Here is a 17,669-nt window from a genome sequence, read left to right on the forward strand (position 1 = left end):
ACATGTGGGATCTTAGTTCCCTGACCACACCCCCTGCATCGGAAGGTGAAGTATTAAGTCCTGGACCATCAGGGAAGTCACAATTTCTGCACTTGTGAAAAGCAAAATGTGAGCTTACTGAAAAGCAGACATATAGATGACCAAGGGGAAATAATTATTTGTACCTTAAATTTATCGTTAGTTTCATTACATAAAAATACTAGCTTGCTTAATACAATTTAAAGGTATATCATGGTTTGGAAGGACTGTTGCTGAGGCTGAAGCTCCAATACTATGGCCATCTGATGTGAAGAGGTGACTTTTTGGAATAGACCCTGATACTGGGAAAGGTTGAGGGCAAGAGGAGAAGGAGGTGGCAGAAGATGAGATGGTTAGATAGCATCACTGATTCAATGCACATGAATTTGAGCAAACTCCAAGAGATAGCGGAGGACAGAAGAGCCTGGCGTGCTGCAGTCCATGGGATGGCCAAGAGTTGGACATGGCTTAGCAATGTAGGAACAACAACAGGGTTGTGATACTTAACTATTTTTGCTTTTTTCCCCCAATTTTAAGATAAAATGTACAAATGCATTATAAGGATACATTAAATACTTAAAGCGCTGTGAATCCACTTAAGAATAGCCACAAGATAAAAGAAAAATTGGTGTGAAAGAGTTTAAAACTAAACTTTATATAAATGTGTGTGTGTGCATAGAGTCTAAAATAAATACATCATGATAACCTAAAACATGGCAATGTTTAAGATATGGAAATTTTTGAGTTGAAATAAATTAATAGAACACTGGAAACAAGCTCATCAAATTTGCACAATGGGAGCAGAAGAATCTGGAAGGTAGAGGCCCATCTGGGTGATGAAACCAGATGCCAAGGGAAGTTCATTACAAACAGAAGTATTCTGAGTAGCTTCAGGGGAGAAGGAGAAAAGAAGCAGGTACCAAAGGTAGGAAAGCCAAACAGCCCTTGGCAGATGGGGGCACATGACTCCCTAACTGCCCCTAGGTAACTCCTGGTTTAAGGACAAGGCAGACCTCTATTGTCATTTTTGTCAGTGGATTGCCATCCACAAGTGTCCAGTTCTCTGGAACACCACCACGTGAGACACTGCTCTGAGTCTACAATCAGGTTGCCTTTCTCTAAGATAACAAACAGTCCCCAAAGCCCACGCTATGAAGAGGAGCTAGGAGAACTGTGTGAAGTGATCTGAAGACAGCTGCGAGAAATCATCACTGACTTCATCAACAAATACAAGTGTCCTTCAAGAGCCATGCCATTTCCTTTAGGAAGCTCAAGATATGGGTGTGCTGTTGACCATCACTTAAATCCAAAATCCATTTCCCCAGCATAACCAATTAGGCAGTGTAGCCGAGAGCTGTCAACTTATTCTTACTGTGTGAAGGGGTGGGGGTAGGGGGTGGAGGAGCTTGCTCTCTGTGTTGAGTGCAGCTGAGTGTGTGAGTTTTTCTCTTGCCCTAATCTTAATCCTGCCCCTAGGATCTTAAGTCTAACTAGTCCAACCATTGCTTTAAATGAGTGTTTTACACTCTGTTGAGCATGAAGCTAAACACTCTCTGAGCACATTGTTTGTGGCAGGAAACAGGTTTATTCACTGGACAGTTCAATTAAAGCCAAGGTATTCCCAGATGCAGTGAACATTAGAGGAGACTTTGTTGCAGTATAAAGAATTCCAGACTCTGAGTTAGCACAATCCATGGGTTCTAGTTTTGGCCCTCTCAATAATTTAGGGTTATATGTATTAGCTAGGCCATTAACCTCTCTGGGCCTTAGTTTCCTCATCTGTGTAATGGAGATGGTGAACTAAATTACGTCTAAGGCTCTTTTTGGATCCTCCATTCTGGAATGACTGTGGACTGCGTGTTCAAAAGAACGAGTAATCATGTTGGGATAGAATGATCAAGAATTTTCAGGAGATAATTAGGGTGGTTTGCTCATTTTCTGCAAAATCTGGTTTCTCAGTTGCAAAAAATCCAGTGGAGAGATTGCAAATGGGTCTGGTAATCTCTGCCTCACAGATAACCACTGCTAGGAATTTTTTCTTCTGGATATTATATGAGTTTATAACTGTTACTACTGTCATGTTAGGTGCCAAATATAATCATTACTAATTATATTAAAATGGAACATTAAATATGTGTTTCTTTAACAAACTTTAAAAAATTTAAGATTATATCTTGGACATCTTTCCATGTCATCACATATACATCTCATTTTTTTTTTTTAAGCAACAGAGTACTGCATTGTATCTGCAAGTTGTAGTTCATTTAACCAGCATATATTGACAACAGATACACTGTTCTTTGTGATCATAAACAACAGTGCAACAAAATTTCTCTGTATGCCCTGTCCAAATATTCAGTCTTGACACCTCCTTCCTCACTTTCCATTTCCAATGCATCTCCAGGTCCTGGTGGTTTCACCTCATATCTCAGGAACCCACACACTTCTCTCCACTGGATTCTCTCTACTTCATTCAAGTGGAGATTCAACAATGTCTCACACAACAGCCCCTTACTTGAGGCTAGTCTCCTCTAGCCCCATGTCTTCCTTCTAGCTTCCTAACTTGCAACCAGAGATGCAAACCTTATTTCCCAGTTTACGACCTTCAGTAGCTTCTCTCTGTTCCTAAGATAAAGACCACTGCCTTGTAATGGTTTTATTGTCGATACTGCACTTTGAGGTCAGCATATAGTCTGGAATTTGTATGTATTTTACCTGCACCCTAGGATGTAGATTAAATTAGTATAGTAAAGTAGAGTAGAGTAGATGTAAACTAGTTACTCAGTCAGGACGAGTACTTCTGAGGACACACTTCTGAGATGGTTAGTAAGGATGTTATCAGATGCTTATAATTCAGAGGTGGTTTCTACAAGCAATGAGTTTCTTTATCTGCCATCAACACAAAGGACTTGACTAATTAGCAAACAACTGTTAGAAGTTATTTTTCCTTGGTGAAGTCAGTGTTGTACAGGATGTGTGGACAGGCTAGAAACAGTGTTGAGGTATCCCGACTCTTGCATCAAATGGTACCTGATAGTGATTCAGTATCTGTCCTTCCCAGCAGTTCCCAGGACATGCTGGTGAATACTGCCTTGTCTAGTTCTTGCTGCTTAATTAAACCCTTAGGTTCGCTGAACCCTGTCCCTAGAGGAGTGTTCCATTTGCCTCTAATGAACTTTCCATGAAAGATCTAATTGGAGAAATAAAAGGAACAGAAAGGGGAACTTCACCCAAATTACAAACAGGCTGCATGACTGTTTCAACTCCTGCTTACAAGTCAGTATTGCAATGTGAGGCTAGATTGAGCCTGACATTTACTTTGGGATCAGGTGTGAGGCTGTGGGGAAGGAGACTTGTACCCTCAGCCACCTCTAAATATTGAATGTTTCAACAACCACCCCCAAAAATCCTAAATAAGATCTTAAATAAGGGTCGGATTGATTGAGGTCAGATTATAGTATGTAACCTAAAAGACCCTGCACAACCTACCTTCTGCCACCTCTCCTGGTCTTCCTCCTGCTCAGGAGACTTCTGGAACACCGTACCTTGGGGGATGTCTGAGCCTACAGTCTGCCTTTGCACCTGAGGACCCAATTTGCCTGATCAGCTCCCTCTCACCCTTTTCAGCTTGGCGGGACAGGCTTTCCTCAGAGAAGCCATTCTGGCCTCTCAGGCCAGGTCATGCCCCCACCCTCACAGAGCCCAGGGCAGCTCTCCCCGCATTCCCTAACGGAATGGATGATGATGTGTCCTTATGCTAACTGCACTGAGCCCTACCTACTGCCTCCAGGCCCCTGTTAATTACCTTTGTATTCCCGCTGTCTGGCACAGTCTCTATGGACATTTGTTCAATAAAGAGCATTTAGATTTTAGGCCCCACAGCATCAGTATTTTTTTTTAAAGTTTTTATGGAACTAGGCTCACTAAGTGGAGTGAGCCTTCCATAATGAAAACACTTAACAGTATTTAAAAAAAAAAAAAAATTCAACCAAACTCACAAAGTGAAGGGCGAAGGATATATAAAATACAAAGGTGAAGCAATGACCCTCTCTTTTAAATACTATCCATGCCAACTTAATTCTGTTGAAAACCCTTCATGGACAGGAGGACCAGAAGAAAGCCACCTTCTTCCTCACTCACTCTGCATATTTCATAGTTTCCTTTCCTTTCAACATCTACAGCAGGATCATTTCAGTATGCAAATAAGTTCTGCTTTCTCAAAGAACTCCATTTTTACTTTGTTTCCACACATCAAGTCCTTGGCATTCTCCCTACTTCCCACTAATACAAACATGGAATACACGTCACCCCAACCTTCTGTACATGCCGAAGTTTGGGGACGATTTAAAACTACCCCTGGACAGCTATTTAAGCAGATCATTTTATGATAAGGAAAGTTACATATCTAGTTAGAAATTCCGGGGAAATCCCATGAGTTTCAGTTAGAAATTTCCTGTTATTTCGTGTGGCCTTTGTCCAAGGTAAAGATGAGGTGAGCTGGGAGGAAAGGTGCGTTGTTTGAACACCTGCCCTACCCAGACCCTTCCTTGCATCTTGTACTCCATGGCGCTGCTCTGGTCCTAACCTCTCATCTCACTTTCGAGAAAACTGTGGGCCACAGAGATTGAGAATCAGGTTGATTAAGCATTTACTAAATGCAGACAAATGTAGCTTTACAGATAAGGAAACTGAAACTCAGGGAGGTTCCAGGCAGAGTTAGGACGCAAACCTGATGAGGGTCTAGCCCTCATTCCTGTCTCTTCTGGAAGAGCCAGGCCTGACTCAAAGGGGGCCATGACCCGTTCTTCCTTGAGACTCACTTGGGAAGCACAGGTGACCCACTGGCTTAGTGAATGGAAGAAAGTACCTTGGTTTCTTTTGTTGTTGTTGTTAAGTCATGTCCGACTCTTTTGTGACACCATGGACTATATATAGCCCACCAGGTTCCTCTGTCCATGGGATTTCCCAGGCCAGAATACTGGAGTGGGTAGCCATTTCCTTCTCCAGGGGATCTTTCCAACCCAGGGATCAAACCCGAGTCTCCTGCATGGCAGGTGGATTCTTTACCACCGAGCCACCTGGGAAGCCTAACACAGTTCCTTTTAAGGGTTCCCATAAACTAAACAGACAGTAAGCACCTGCAAACAGAGTCAGTAAAGATATCTAATGGGATCAAACATGCATATGATGCAGTCATTTGTGACTAAGAGGATGATTCTGACTGTTTTTGAGTCTCACCCAGTCACACCTGTCAGTGGAGCCCTTCAAGGTGCTGGGGCAGTGAATTCTGGAAATTTGTTTGGTTTACTTGTTCTGCTTTTTGTCTAATTAGCTCTTACAGGACAACTGCCTGTCCAGGGTTGTAGTTTCAGTAATTTTTTTTCTCTGAAGCTACTTTAGCTTTAACTTTTTATTGATTTTTTTTTGACTAGATCCAGGTCACACTACCTTTGCCCCATTAAACCTTTGATTGCAGGTAGGGAATTATAAAAACAACCCTCCAACTCTCTCAGTTTGTTGTGACTTCTTCACACCCTCTTTTGTTTTCAGGCTCTCTCCCCAGATCCACACTTTTCATTTCAACCTGGGCTTCAGCACCACGAAACACTTGGCTTTTAGCAGCTCAGACAGTAAAGAACCTGCCTCCAATGCAGGAGACCCGAGATTGATCACTGGGTCGGGAAGATCCCCTGGGGAAGGGAATGGCAACCCACTCCAGTATTCTTGCCTAGAGAATCCCAAGGACAGATCATGGGGTCACAAAGAGTCGGACATGACTGAGCGACTAACACACTTTACCTTTGAAAGGAGAAAGCAAGCTCTGCATCAATAATAGAGACTGAACTCATTTTACAGAGCTGGGGGATCAGGCTTCCATTAGTGGTCTTCTGGGGCTGGACCTCGGCCTGGGTTGCAGTGAGTCTCTGAAGCTTATATCATGTCCGTTCCTAGAATACTTGGCTTCCTTCATCAAAACCAAATCCCAGTGAGGATCATAAAAAGTGTCCCATCAAGTATAAAAGAGAATGCACAGAAATTGTACTTAGCAAACTAAATCTTAATTCAAATCATTTGAAATATAAAGCATGGTTTGTTGTTATTGCAATTACCATATGGATTCAATGAAATAAGAAAATCAGGCTAGGGAGGAAATCAGGTTTTATGAGGTATTTTCAAGTTTCCATGAAACAGTTACTTGGAATCATCAATATAAACTTTCAAGCATCTCTCTGAGTTTGGCAGTGTATATGGGAGGAAAAAGTAAACCCAAACTTAAAACTGGATAATTTGGATAATTTCTGCCAAAGACCAAATATAAAACCTGCAGAGTACTTCAGTGGATAGAAGATTGGGCTTAGCATCAATAGAATGGGTTCAAACATTGGCTGGGTGTCACCCCTAAATCTCTCTGTGAAAGTGGCATAATATTTAGGTTGGTGAAAAAGTAATTGTGGTTTCAGACAGTGAATTTTAAATCATCATAACTAGGCTCAAACACACCTTTATTATTCAAAATAGGAACCACTACTATCAACACATTTTTGCCAATGAGAAATAAGTTTATTCGTCTAATGAACTCTTGGAAAGCATTTTCTGCCTCCTGCTGATTGAGGAAGCATTTTCCCTGAAAAACGTTGTTGAGACGCTTGAAAAAGTAGTAGTTCATTGATGAGAGGTCAGGTGAATATGGCAGATGAGGCAAAACTTCATAGCCCAATTTGTTCAACTTTTGAAGCGCTGGTTGTGTGACATGTGGTCGGGGGTTGTCCTGAAGAAGAACTGGGCCCTTTCTGTTGATCAATGCCGGCTGCAAGTGTTGCGGATCTCATCGATCTGCTGAGCATACTTCTCAGATGTAATGGCTTCTCTGGGACTCAGAAAGCTATAGTGGATCAGATGGACAGCAGGGCATCAAACAGCGATCATGATCTTTTTTTGGTGTAAGTTAGCTTTGAGAAGTGTTTTGGAGCTTCTTCTTGGTCCAACCACCGAGCTGGTCATTACTGGCTGATGAATAAAATCCACTTTTCATCACATACCACAATTCGATGGAGAAATGGTTCATTGTTGTTGTATAGAATAGAAGAAGACAATACTTCAAAATGACGATTTTTAAAATTTTTGGTCAACTCACGAGGCACCCATATTGAGCTTTTTCACCTTTCCAATTTGCTTTGAATGCTGAATGATTGTAGAATGGTAAACACTGAGTTCTTCGGCAGCTTCTTGTGTAGTTGTAAGAGGATCAGTTTCGATGATCCTCTCAATTGGTCATGTCAACTTCCAATGGCTGGCCACTGCACTCCTCATCTTCAAGGCTCTCGTCTCCTTTGCAAAACCTCTTGAACCACCACTGCACTCTACGTTCATTAGCAATTTCTGGGCCCAATGCATTGTTGATATTATGAGTTGTCTTTGCTGCTTTTTGCAACCCATTCTGAACCCAAATAAGAAAATCGCTTGAATTTGCTTTTTATCTAACATCATTTCCCTCGTCTAAAATAAACATAAACAGCAAATAATCAGTAATCAGCAAAAAAAAAAAACAAACCACAAATAATTAGAGAAGAAATGTGCATTAAAATGATGTATAACATAACCACATTTATTTAAGAATTCACCAATATCAAACAACAAAGTTCAACAATGCAAAACCGCGATTACTTTTGCACCAACCTAATAATTCTACCTATACAAATGTCACAGGGCAGTTGGGAAGGTCTAATAAACTCAAGAACTATATAAAGAACTGCTTCATTATAACTAATTGCCTGCCAAAAATTTTATCTCATTATATATATATATATGATATATATATATATACACATACATATGAAATTTACATGGCATGCTGTTTGGAACTTTAACATTTGAATTGACTCTTAGTAAAAGTTTAAAAACTGCTACAATTCAAAGGAATGGGGAAAGTTGCCTGAAAACAAACAAAAAACCTGAAACCATTGTTACCACCAAAAAGTATCTTTTAAAGAATGCAAAGGTAACACCCCAACCTAAAGTTTGGGATGCACAATTCAGAACCTGGCAGTCTAGAACCATCTTCACTTCCTCCCTCTCTTTCTTTCCTTAGAATCCAACTTGGCAACAAGTGTCATGGGATGAGCTTTGAAAGGCCCCTCAGGTTGGACGGTTCTTCTATTTCCCCATCCCTGCCTCAGTCTGAGCCCTCCCCTCAGCACCCTCCCATCTGGGTTCACTACTGCCAGGCTCTCTGGGCCGTCCTCAGTGCTGCCAGATCAGCCTTCCTAAAAAGCAGAATTCCTCAGGAGCCACAGAGATTCCATCCGTCTCATCCTGTTTCCCTCTACTCCAAAAACATTCCCCTCTTCTAGTCTAGGAATTCCTTCCCCTGTCCAGACGACAGCCTCAGGGCCTTTCGCTCTTGCTGTTCTCTCTGCCTAGAATGTCCTTCCACCACCCCATCTTATTACAAATCACTCTCCCATAGTCCTTTTAGTGCAGTGCTTCTCAGATTTTACCGTATTTATGAATCATCTGAACATCTTGTTAAAATGTAGATTCTGATTCAACAGATCTCAGGTTGGGGGCAAGACTCTGCAATTCTAACCACCTCCCAGCCAATGCTGCTGGCCCATGGACCCCACTTTGAGGAGCAAACTTATTGACTCAGCGGGAAAAAAACGGGGGAGACATACAGACATGTATGTTCTTGGAGACATACAGACATGGATTTGAATGCAATCTTTATCAGGCAAATATCTCCATCTGTATAGGGGGAATATTACCCATTTTATGGACGTGATAGAAGGATCTTTTGACTATAAATAGATATTAGTCTTTTAAAATCTCTTTCACTTGGCTCCCCTAAGCTTATCATCTTGTTCCTTACCATGCTTCTCTGATAATCCAGTTTATTCCTCTTTACTCTGGATCTTGTGTGTTGTGCTTAGTTGCTCAGTTGTGTCCGACTCTTTTCGACCCCCTGGACTGTAGCCCGCCAGGCTCCTCTGTTCATGGAGATTCTCCAGGCAAGAATACTAAAGTGGGTTGCTATGCCCTCCTACAGGGGATCTTCCCAACCCTGGGATCGAACCCAGGTCTCCTCTATTGCAGGCAGATTCTTTACCATCTGAGCCACCAGGGAAGCCCACTCTGGATCTTACCTGACTTTATTTCTTTAAGCACATAAATCAAGAAAAAGGAATTCTTAAAGTTAAGTTTTGTTCTTACAAACTTTGAGCTTATGAAACTTAATACCATCCTCCCCTGTAGCAGAGTGGGGAGTGGCACATCGAAGTTCCAGTGCTGATTCTATCACTCACCAGCTGCATCCCCTGCTGAATGTGAACTAACACGTCTGGGTTTCAATTACCTCACCTGTAAAATTCTGTCTTTACCTCCTGTGTTGTTGTGAGAGTTAGGGAAGTTACATAAAGTGCTCGGCCAATGCAGCAGACTGCAAAAATGGCCACAACACTCTACCCCTCCCTGAATCCACGTCATTCTCTAATGACTCTGCAGTTCCTCCCATCAAAAGGTAAAGAGTCTATTTCTTCATGAAGTAAATTGGAGGAGAAGGAATTTGTGTCTACTTCAGCCTAGGCCTCAAGGAACCTTGCTCCCATGCTCCTGCTCTCATCCATGCTGAGCCAACATGTCACCTAGCGCAGGGCAGACTGTCATGTGACAGGAAGCAGGAGGCCCAGCTGCCCCAAAGGACTCAGCCAGCAGTCAGCGAACACCCAGAGGCAGAGCCACCCTGGTGACCGCAGACACATAAAGGAGACTGGACAAGACCAATAGATTCACCAGGTCCAGACTGCTAATCCACAAAGTCATAAACTAAATGAATGGTGGTTGTTTTAAGCCATTATGTTTTGGGGTGTCTGTTATGCAGCAATATATAACTGATACTGTATATATAAGTAATTTCTCCATAAATAGTGGCTATTACAATATTTGGGGGCTTCCCTGGTGGCTCAGTGGTAAAGAATCCACCTGCTAATGCAGGAGATGTGAGTTTCATTCCTGGGTCAGGAAGGTCTCCTGGAGAAGGAAATGGCAACCCACTCCAGTATTCTTGCCTGGGAAATCCCATGGACGGAGGATCCTGGTGCGGCTACAGTCCATGGGGTCATGAAAAAGAGTCAGACACAACTTAGAGACTAAACAACAACAATATTTGGCAGAAAAAAGACACAATGTCACAAAAATTAATTTTCCATACTGCTAAAATTTCTATTTCTGGGTCAGTATTTAGGAAGATGGCTGAGTTGGAAACTAGGGTTCATAGATTCTGGTTCCAGTAGCTTTTCCAGTTGGCAGCCGTATGACCTTGGAAATATCATTTAACTGATTTGAGCCTCAGTTTCCTTATCTGTAAGGTAAGGTGGTTAGACCACATGACTTTTAATTTTTTGTTTAGCTCTAAAAAGGACTGAGGATCCATTTTTACAAAATGTGACACTTATTTCCTTGCTAACAGATAGTTCCGAACCCAACTTTTCTTTCTTGTAGACTTCAGGATTTAATCACAGATAACCCTTCCTGTATGTCCGTCACTGTTCAACAGTTGGTTGTGACTGAGTTTCACACTTATTCTAATAGTCATGCTCCGGATCTAGAAGGTGGCCCTCCTTGCTGTGGACCAGGAACCCAGATAGGCAAGCTCATTAGGAATCAAAAGATGAATAATGCCATGTAAGTTCTAGAGAGAATCAAAGTAAGTGGCTCTTAACTCTTTGCAGGTGCACATGGACTTCTTTTACTAATTTCTAGGTTGCAATAAATATTTTGGAGGACTGAGTTGTGCAGTGTGATCACCAGACAAGGAGGATACTATTTTATAGCTATAAAGTACAAATCTAATCTGCATTTATTGCATATAAATGACCCAAGATACAAAATCAGTTATCAAATGGGGGGAGAAAGACTTACCACCAAAATTTTAAAAGTTTTAAAATTCTCTCATGTAGCGATTGACTCGGCTTCCCCGGGGCTTCCCTTGTGGCTCAGCTGGTAAAGAATCTGCCTGCAATGCGAGAGACCTGGGTTCAATCACCTGGAGAAGGAAAAGGCTACCCACTCCAGTATTCTGGCCTGGAGAATCCCATGGACTGTATAGTCCGTGGGGTTGCAAAGAGTTGGACACGACCGAGCGACTTTCACTTTCACTTTTCCTGGTGGCTCAGATGGTAAAGAATCTGCCTGCAATGCAGGAGACCGGGGTTCGGTTCAGTCCCTGGGTTGGGAATATCCCCTGGAGAAGGAAATAGCAACTCACTGCAGTATTCTTTTTCGGAGATTGACTCTGGAATTAACAAGTAAACTGCTATACAGTTTACTGTATACATCCAAATACATGTTGTATTAAAGAGTTATACATGCGGCAGTGACTAGGGTGGTTTTTCTTTTCTCACAGGCATTCAGTGCCTCTAACATACCTCTAACATAGTACATGCTCTAACACTGCCCTTAGCAAATATAATACAGTCTTCCCTGTGATATACGGCAGGCCATAATGTGGCCAACTTAGAAGGAAAAAAAAAAAAGACTGTTCTGCCCCCTTCCATTATGTTACATAGTCAAAAGTCAGGGTATTTTTATTCCTAGGAGGAATTAAGCTAAATCAGGAAATGTGTGTACAATATGAGAGCAACCGTTTATCTTAATTTTGCCTTCAGATAGTTCTTTAGTCACTACGTTGTATCTGATTCTTTGCAATACCATGAACTGTATACAGCCCACCAGGTTCCTCTGTCCAAGGGATTTCACAGGCAGGAACACTGGAGTGTGTTGCCATTTCCTTCTCCAGCGGATCTTACTAAACCAGGGATCAAACCCATGTCTTCTGCATTAGCAGGCAAAATTCTCTACCACTGAGCCACCAGGGAAGTTCCTATATGTATAGTTAAGTCTGCATAAAGAAGCACAAGGTTGTTGAAGTGTGAAAAAAAAAAATCGGCTCACTCTGTATCAAAAACTTTCTTTTGTGATAGAAACGAACTAGGTGGGGTCCCAGGGTAGCTCGATTTAGTCGGGACAACATTGCAATGGGAAGTGGCTTCTGCTTATGTACCTGGAACACATGTATTTTGAAATGACATGTAAACTAACTTCAGAGACTTGGGTCACCTGATATTTTCTTTGAGTTAATATCTTAAATACCTTTGCCCAAGTATCTTTTGAATCAATTCACCCTCTCCTCTGGTGGGATTTTTCTCAGCACCCACCTTGTTTGTATCTTCCCCATTTCTTTCTTCTCACTGCAGTGGAAGTGAACTTTCTCAAATACAGATCTGCTCTGCTTAAAATCCTCTAATGGCTTCTCTGAAGACTGTAAGACCCCTGAAGGCAAGGACTGTATTCCTAGCACCTGGTTAAGTGTCTACAAATATGCTGTCTCCAAGACCAGCTTGGGATTTCATTCAATTTTTGAGAGCCGCTTGTACATGCAGTTTTACTGCCCATGGGAAAATTTGAGACATGATACCCTTTGCCTTATGTTAATACTGTTCACTGCAGCTCAGAAGAGTCTTTTCAAAGATGCTTGATAACACTGAGTCAGTATTTGAGGTATTTAAGTCTTTGCTTGAGGATACACATTCACCTGATGGGTGTGTTGCAAGCATACTTTAGGGTAGGGTCATTTTGGTGATATGTGTTCCTTTTGAAGATTCCAATCTCTGTGGGACCATGATTTTCTCAGACTTAGAAAGGTGAGAGTAGATAGAAGATTTCATTTTATTTTCTTAAATAGCATTCAGGTGATAACCAGACTATGAGACTGTAACAGGGTGACCCGTCTGACTGGCAGATGGGTGACAGCTCAGGTCTGCCAGAGGATGAATCGATTAATTCCTCTTTTCTAGATACCCAGTAAGTCTGTCTGGCACCAATAATCAAAATGCATGCTGTACATATGTTCTAAGTCGCTTCAGTCATGTCCAACTCTTTGCTATCCCATGGACTGTAGCCCGCCAGGCTCCTCTGTCCATGGAATTCTCCAGGCAAGAACACTGGAGTAGGCTGTCATGTTCTTCTCCAGGGGATCTTCCCAACCCAGGGATCAAACCCGTGTCTCCTATGTCTCCTGTATTGGCAGGTGGGTTCTTTACCACTAGCGCCACCTGGGAAGCGCAGTAATCAATATAATACCCCCAAAAAGAAAAAGAGAGGGAAAAAAAGGGCAGTAGCTAGGTACTCTTTTCCGAAGAGCTGAAAAGAGTTCAAGATTCTGAAGTTATTAAAAAAAAATGTAGAACTAGGGGAATCTGAGAGTCTAGGTGGAGGAAAGTCAGCTACCAAGAATTGGTGTTTAGCTATTTGGAAATTGAAATCCATTCCTGGAAGCACAGTCAATGGGCTCCCAGGGCACCAAGGGCAGAGTAGTTCCTGGAGCAAGTAGGGTAGCCCCTGCTCTGCCCTTGGGCAGATGCTGGATTCAGGCCAGAGTTTAGCCAGGTTGTTTCCAGGTTCAGACAGGGACTAGGTGGGAAGTGGGAGGGACTATTCCATTCCTAGGCTAATGAACATATTTAGTTGACATGCAAGCTACTGTTTTGTTTTAAATTCCAGATATGTAAAAGCTCTTTAGAATCTAGCTAAGACTGGCCAACTTAATCTGTAGATGTCATTACACATCTACATCTTCAGAACATTTGAGGATCAGACCCTAGGGTCAGATGCCATGAGATAGGTGCTTATTGCATACTTGCTGAATCAGAGAACAAGATCATGATGGGCAGAGTGAGCCAAGAAGAAAAAGAAGCAGAACCCCGCCTCTGTCAGTGTCTGCTCCATTTCACCTCTGTGAACAAGGCAGTTTCCTATAACTAACTCTTCACACTTTAGCGAAATTGGAACTACCCCAGAACTCTACCTGACCTTCAGAGCCTTGTAATTGTTTCAGTGATCTGCCTCATGACTGTTAGGATGTCCCAGAGACCTGAGTGCTTAGCCTTAGAAGACTTGAACACGTCTCCTTAAAACAGTGTGAACTTGAGGATTCAGTGGGGGAATAACTGGCAAATAACAGAATCTGTCTTTAAAAGAAGCGACAACTTTCCACTTCTTTCTCATTCAACTCTCAAACATTTCTTAAATAGCTTGTTTACAACCACCCAGGAACATACACACACCATGGTGAGAAGTGCAATCAATAATTCCGATATTGACAGAAAGAAAATAAGCATCCTATTCTTCAATAATTTGAACCACCTCATGGAACACTGACTTCCTCCAAATTCACTGGGCAAACATCTATACCACAATGGAAAATGAAATGTACTAAATTACTAAAGGGAGTTTTTGTTTTGTTTTTAAGGTTAATTGCAGTGCTTGAGGGGAAAAAAAAGATTTTTGTCTTATGTCATTGGAAAATTCGTTCAGTAGTGGTTTGTGAAAATCTCACCTCATCTGGACTGCCAAGGTCACTGAGACCCAAGTAACTGACCTGGGAGATATTTGCCTAATTATCAAATATTCAGCAAACCATGTGTAACCATTTAACCGCTTGCACCTGGGACCCGCCTTCAACACGCGTTGCTTCCTAGCACTGCCCCCCTCTCTTCCACTCCTACTCATCGCCACCCAGGACGCCAGCACCCCTGAAGGAGCAAAATCCTGGGACTCAAGGACATTTCAAAGAAACAGCGGCGGTCACCGTCCATTTCCGTTTTCCTTAAAAAAACACTCAGATGCTTAAAAATGGGGGAAGGAGGGAGTTCTTAGAAATAGTGGGAAATCTTTGGCAGTTTTTCCAATCCAAGTTCTCAGGCACTCTTGAAAGTTCATTAATTAGAGATTTAAACACAAAAGTGTTTCGCACACCAATTAGATGCCAAGCTTTGTAAGCTGTCTTGGTCTTCAGTTTGGGGGAGTTAGTAAAAGTCTCCCCACCTCACCCCATTCTGCATTTTGCTTCTCTTTCAGATCCTTTTCTTGAATGACCTGACCTTTCCAAAGCAATCAAACTGAGAATTGCCTCACTCCCACCGCCCCCACTTTCTTCCTCATGGCAAAAGGAAATAAAGAAGTAAAAATGCCCGGCGAGAGAAGTGGGGGCAATTAAGCCACAAAGCCGAGCTCCGCGGAAGTCAAGCTCCGGTGCTGCCCGTGGCGGGGCAGGGAGCGCGGGGCGGGAGACGGTCCCTACCTGGGGCTGCGGCGGAGGCGGCGGGGTCCTGGCGCCCATGGCTTCGCCGGCCTCGGGCGGCCGCGCTGGGAAACGCCGGCGGCTCAGTGCCGCCCGGACCCGCGGCGCTCGCAGCGGCCGCCCCGGCGCCGTCATTGGGCAGGCGCGTCACGTGGCCTGGCCGGCGGGCGAGCCTCCGGGGTCGGCGTAACCCTTTACCTGCTCTGCCCACGCCGCTCCAGAGGGCTCCCTGAGCCCGACTGCCGACACCCCACACCCCCGCCCCGGAACCCAGGCTGGCCTGCGGGGCGCACCCAAGCAGACAATCCCGGAGCTCGGCTTCTGATCGTCGACACTCAGGCTACATGCTAGCTGCCCTCTCGCTCGGGGAAACTTTTTGGTGCCTACTTTACCGTCATGCTGCGGGGAGAGGGGAGCTTCCTAAGATGCGGGACCTAAGTGGGGAGATACATAAGTGCACTCCCTGGCAAACTGACGTATCCCACCTTCTTCCCGTGAACTTGTGGTTTTGTTTCCTCCCCCGTTCTGGCAAGAGCCGCTTACACCTGGCGTACGCACTGTCGCCTGCCTTTAAGGGATAAATATTCTGGGAAAGAGCGCAGACGCTACCAGGATGAGAATTCCCGGGGAAGTTGCTTAGCCTCGCCGAGACCCTGGAGATCGCGGTGGGAGTTCAACGAAGTCATGCTCCCCTCGTCCCCAATCTTCCCTCTCTGTTCCTGGGGTGTTGGAACCTCGGCTGCCACACTCCGTCTACCATCCTGAGCTCCACACCTGAGCTTCTGGCCATCCATACACTTAAGGTGGGTTGATTTACTCTAAAATTGCTCAAGTGTTGGAGATTCTTCTCACCTGTGCTCCAAAGTGCGTTGGTGTTGGCCTTAACAGGGAAATATGTTAAGCAAGGGCGCCACCTAGCTTGTCCTTTTCTCTCTTTCCCCTTCATTCGTTCATTCGGAGAGCGTCAGCATGAAACTGTATGCTGGAGAAGCAACAGGGCAGAATACCTTTGTTGTTGTTGTTGTTGTTTGTTTTTTTTAGAATACCTTTTAAAGATGTAATTTGCCCACTCCACTGACTCCAGCGCTATTTACATGACAACGTTTGTCACACTTTATGGAGAAAACTCCTTTTTTGAATCGTTCCACTTATGTAGCGGCTGCATGCTTTAAAATGATAGATTATTAGGGATGTTACATGCTGTTTTGGGCTTCCCAGGTGGCGCTAGTGGTGAAGAGCCTGCTTGCCAATGGCAGGAGACATAGGAGACTTTGGTTCCATCCCTGGATTGGGAAGTTCCCAATCCAGGAATGGAGGAGGAAATGGCAACCCACTCCAGTTTTCTTTCCTGGAGAATCTCATGGACAGAGGAGCCTGGCAAGCTACAGTCCATGGGGTCGCAAAAAGTCAGACACGACTGAAGGGACTTAGCACACGTGCAGGCTGTTTTACATTACTTTCTGATAAAACCCTTTGTCCCCGTAAAGAACCATCTTATCCAATTTCTAACCCATGCTTTAAACATGTTCACAGGATAATGGTAAGTTTTAGTTGGCTATTTTGACCAAAAAGACTTGGGTGTTTATCTTGGGTTTTAAAGTATGTTTCCCAGACTAGCAGAATCGGCATCATCTGGGGGAATTTAGTAAAACTGCAGATTCTTGGGCTCTATCCTAGACATATGGACACAGAAATAATGGGGTCAGGGAGGGTGAAAAAATATGAGTTTTAACAAATGAGGCACCACTGCCCTGAGTCTGCTCAAGCTGCTGGCTAGGTTACCCTCATCTATTAAAGGCTGGGATTCTATAAACCACAGGTAGTGGTGTTAACCTCAAGTTACCAGCCTGTCATGTTGATACACTGACCCAAACCCTCTGATGTGTCTGTACAATGTGTAATCTGTAGTTAATGCAGATCACGTGGAATGCCAAATGGAGCTCAGAGGGGCCCCTCCTAAAAAAGTACAGAAGAAAAACCTATGGTTTCTTCATGCATATGGGATTGAAACACCATGATTCACTTAGTTTTTAAGATGTGTTTATGTTTTCATTGGCATATAAATTGTTCTCTGATGATAAGTCATGGAAGCTAGGAAAGCTATTGGGTTGGTCAAAAAGTTCATTCGGGTTTCCTGTAACAGCTTGCAGAACCTAAACAAACTTTTTGGCCAACCCAATAATTTGAGTGGATATATATATTTTTTATTGGAGGATAATTGCTTTACAGTGTTATGGTGGCTCAGTCATTATTATCCATATATTTCCTCCCCTCTTGAGCCTTCCTCCCCCCTCCCATCCCACCCCTCTGGGTTGTCACAGAGCACCAGGCTGGGTTCCCTGTGTTACATAGCAGCTTCCCACTACTTAATCTATTTTACACATGCTAGTGTATATATGTCAGTACTACTTTCTCAATTTGTCCTATCCTCTCCTTCCCCCTTGGCTTCCCTGGTAGCTCAGAGGTTAAAGCATCTGCCTCCAATGCAGAAGACCTGGGTTTGATCCCTGGGTCG

At 43.4% G+C, this 17,669-nt stretch overlaps 1 protein-coding gene and 1 long non-coding RNA gene across 5 annotated transcripts in view; one reads left to right on the plus strand and one right to left on the minus strand.

Moving 5' to 3' along the window:
* Positions 1-15,257, minus strand: part of PGCKA1 (PDCD10 and GCKIII kinases associated 1) — an 80,612-nt gene extending 65,355 nt beyond the window's left edge. For 2 of the 4 annotated variants that reach the window (XM_081526922.1, XM_081527068.1), the window contains exons 1-2: positions 15,155-15,257; positions 10,936-11,029 (exon numbers count right to left, since the gene is read on the minus strand). The gene's annotated coding sequence lies outside the window, so the exon portion shown is untranslated. The remainder of the gene's footprint in view (positions 1-10,935; positions 11,030-15,154) is intronic. The other 2 variants (XM_081526827.1, XM_081527004.1) reach the window with 1 other exon arrangement.
* Positions 15,258-15,312: 55 nt separating this feature from the next.
* Positions 15,313-17,669, plus strand: part of LOC145520629 (uncharacterized) — a 28,982-nt gene continuing 26,625 nt past the window's right edge. The window contains exon 1 of the long non-coding RNA XR_014064648.1: positions 15,313-15,957. This is a non-coding gene — a long non-coding RNA (uncharacterized LOC145520629). The remainder of the gene's footprint in view (positions 15,958-17,669) is intronic.

Source organism: Giraffa tippelskirchi, chromosome 1, assembly GCF_054371585.1.
Source record: "Giraffa tippelskirchi isolate mGirTip1 chromosome 1, T2T-mGirTip1v1.2.pri, whole genome shotgun sequence".
In the NCBI taxonomy this organism is placed as follows: domain Eukaryota; kingdom Metazoa; phylum Chordata; class Mammalia; order Artiodactyla; family Giraffidae; genus Giraffa; species Giraffa tippelskirchi.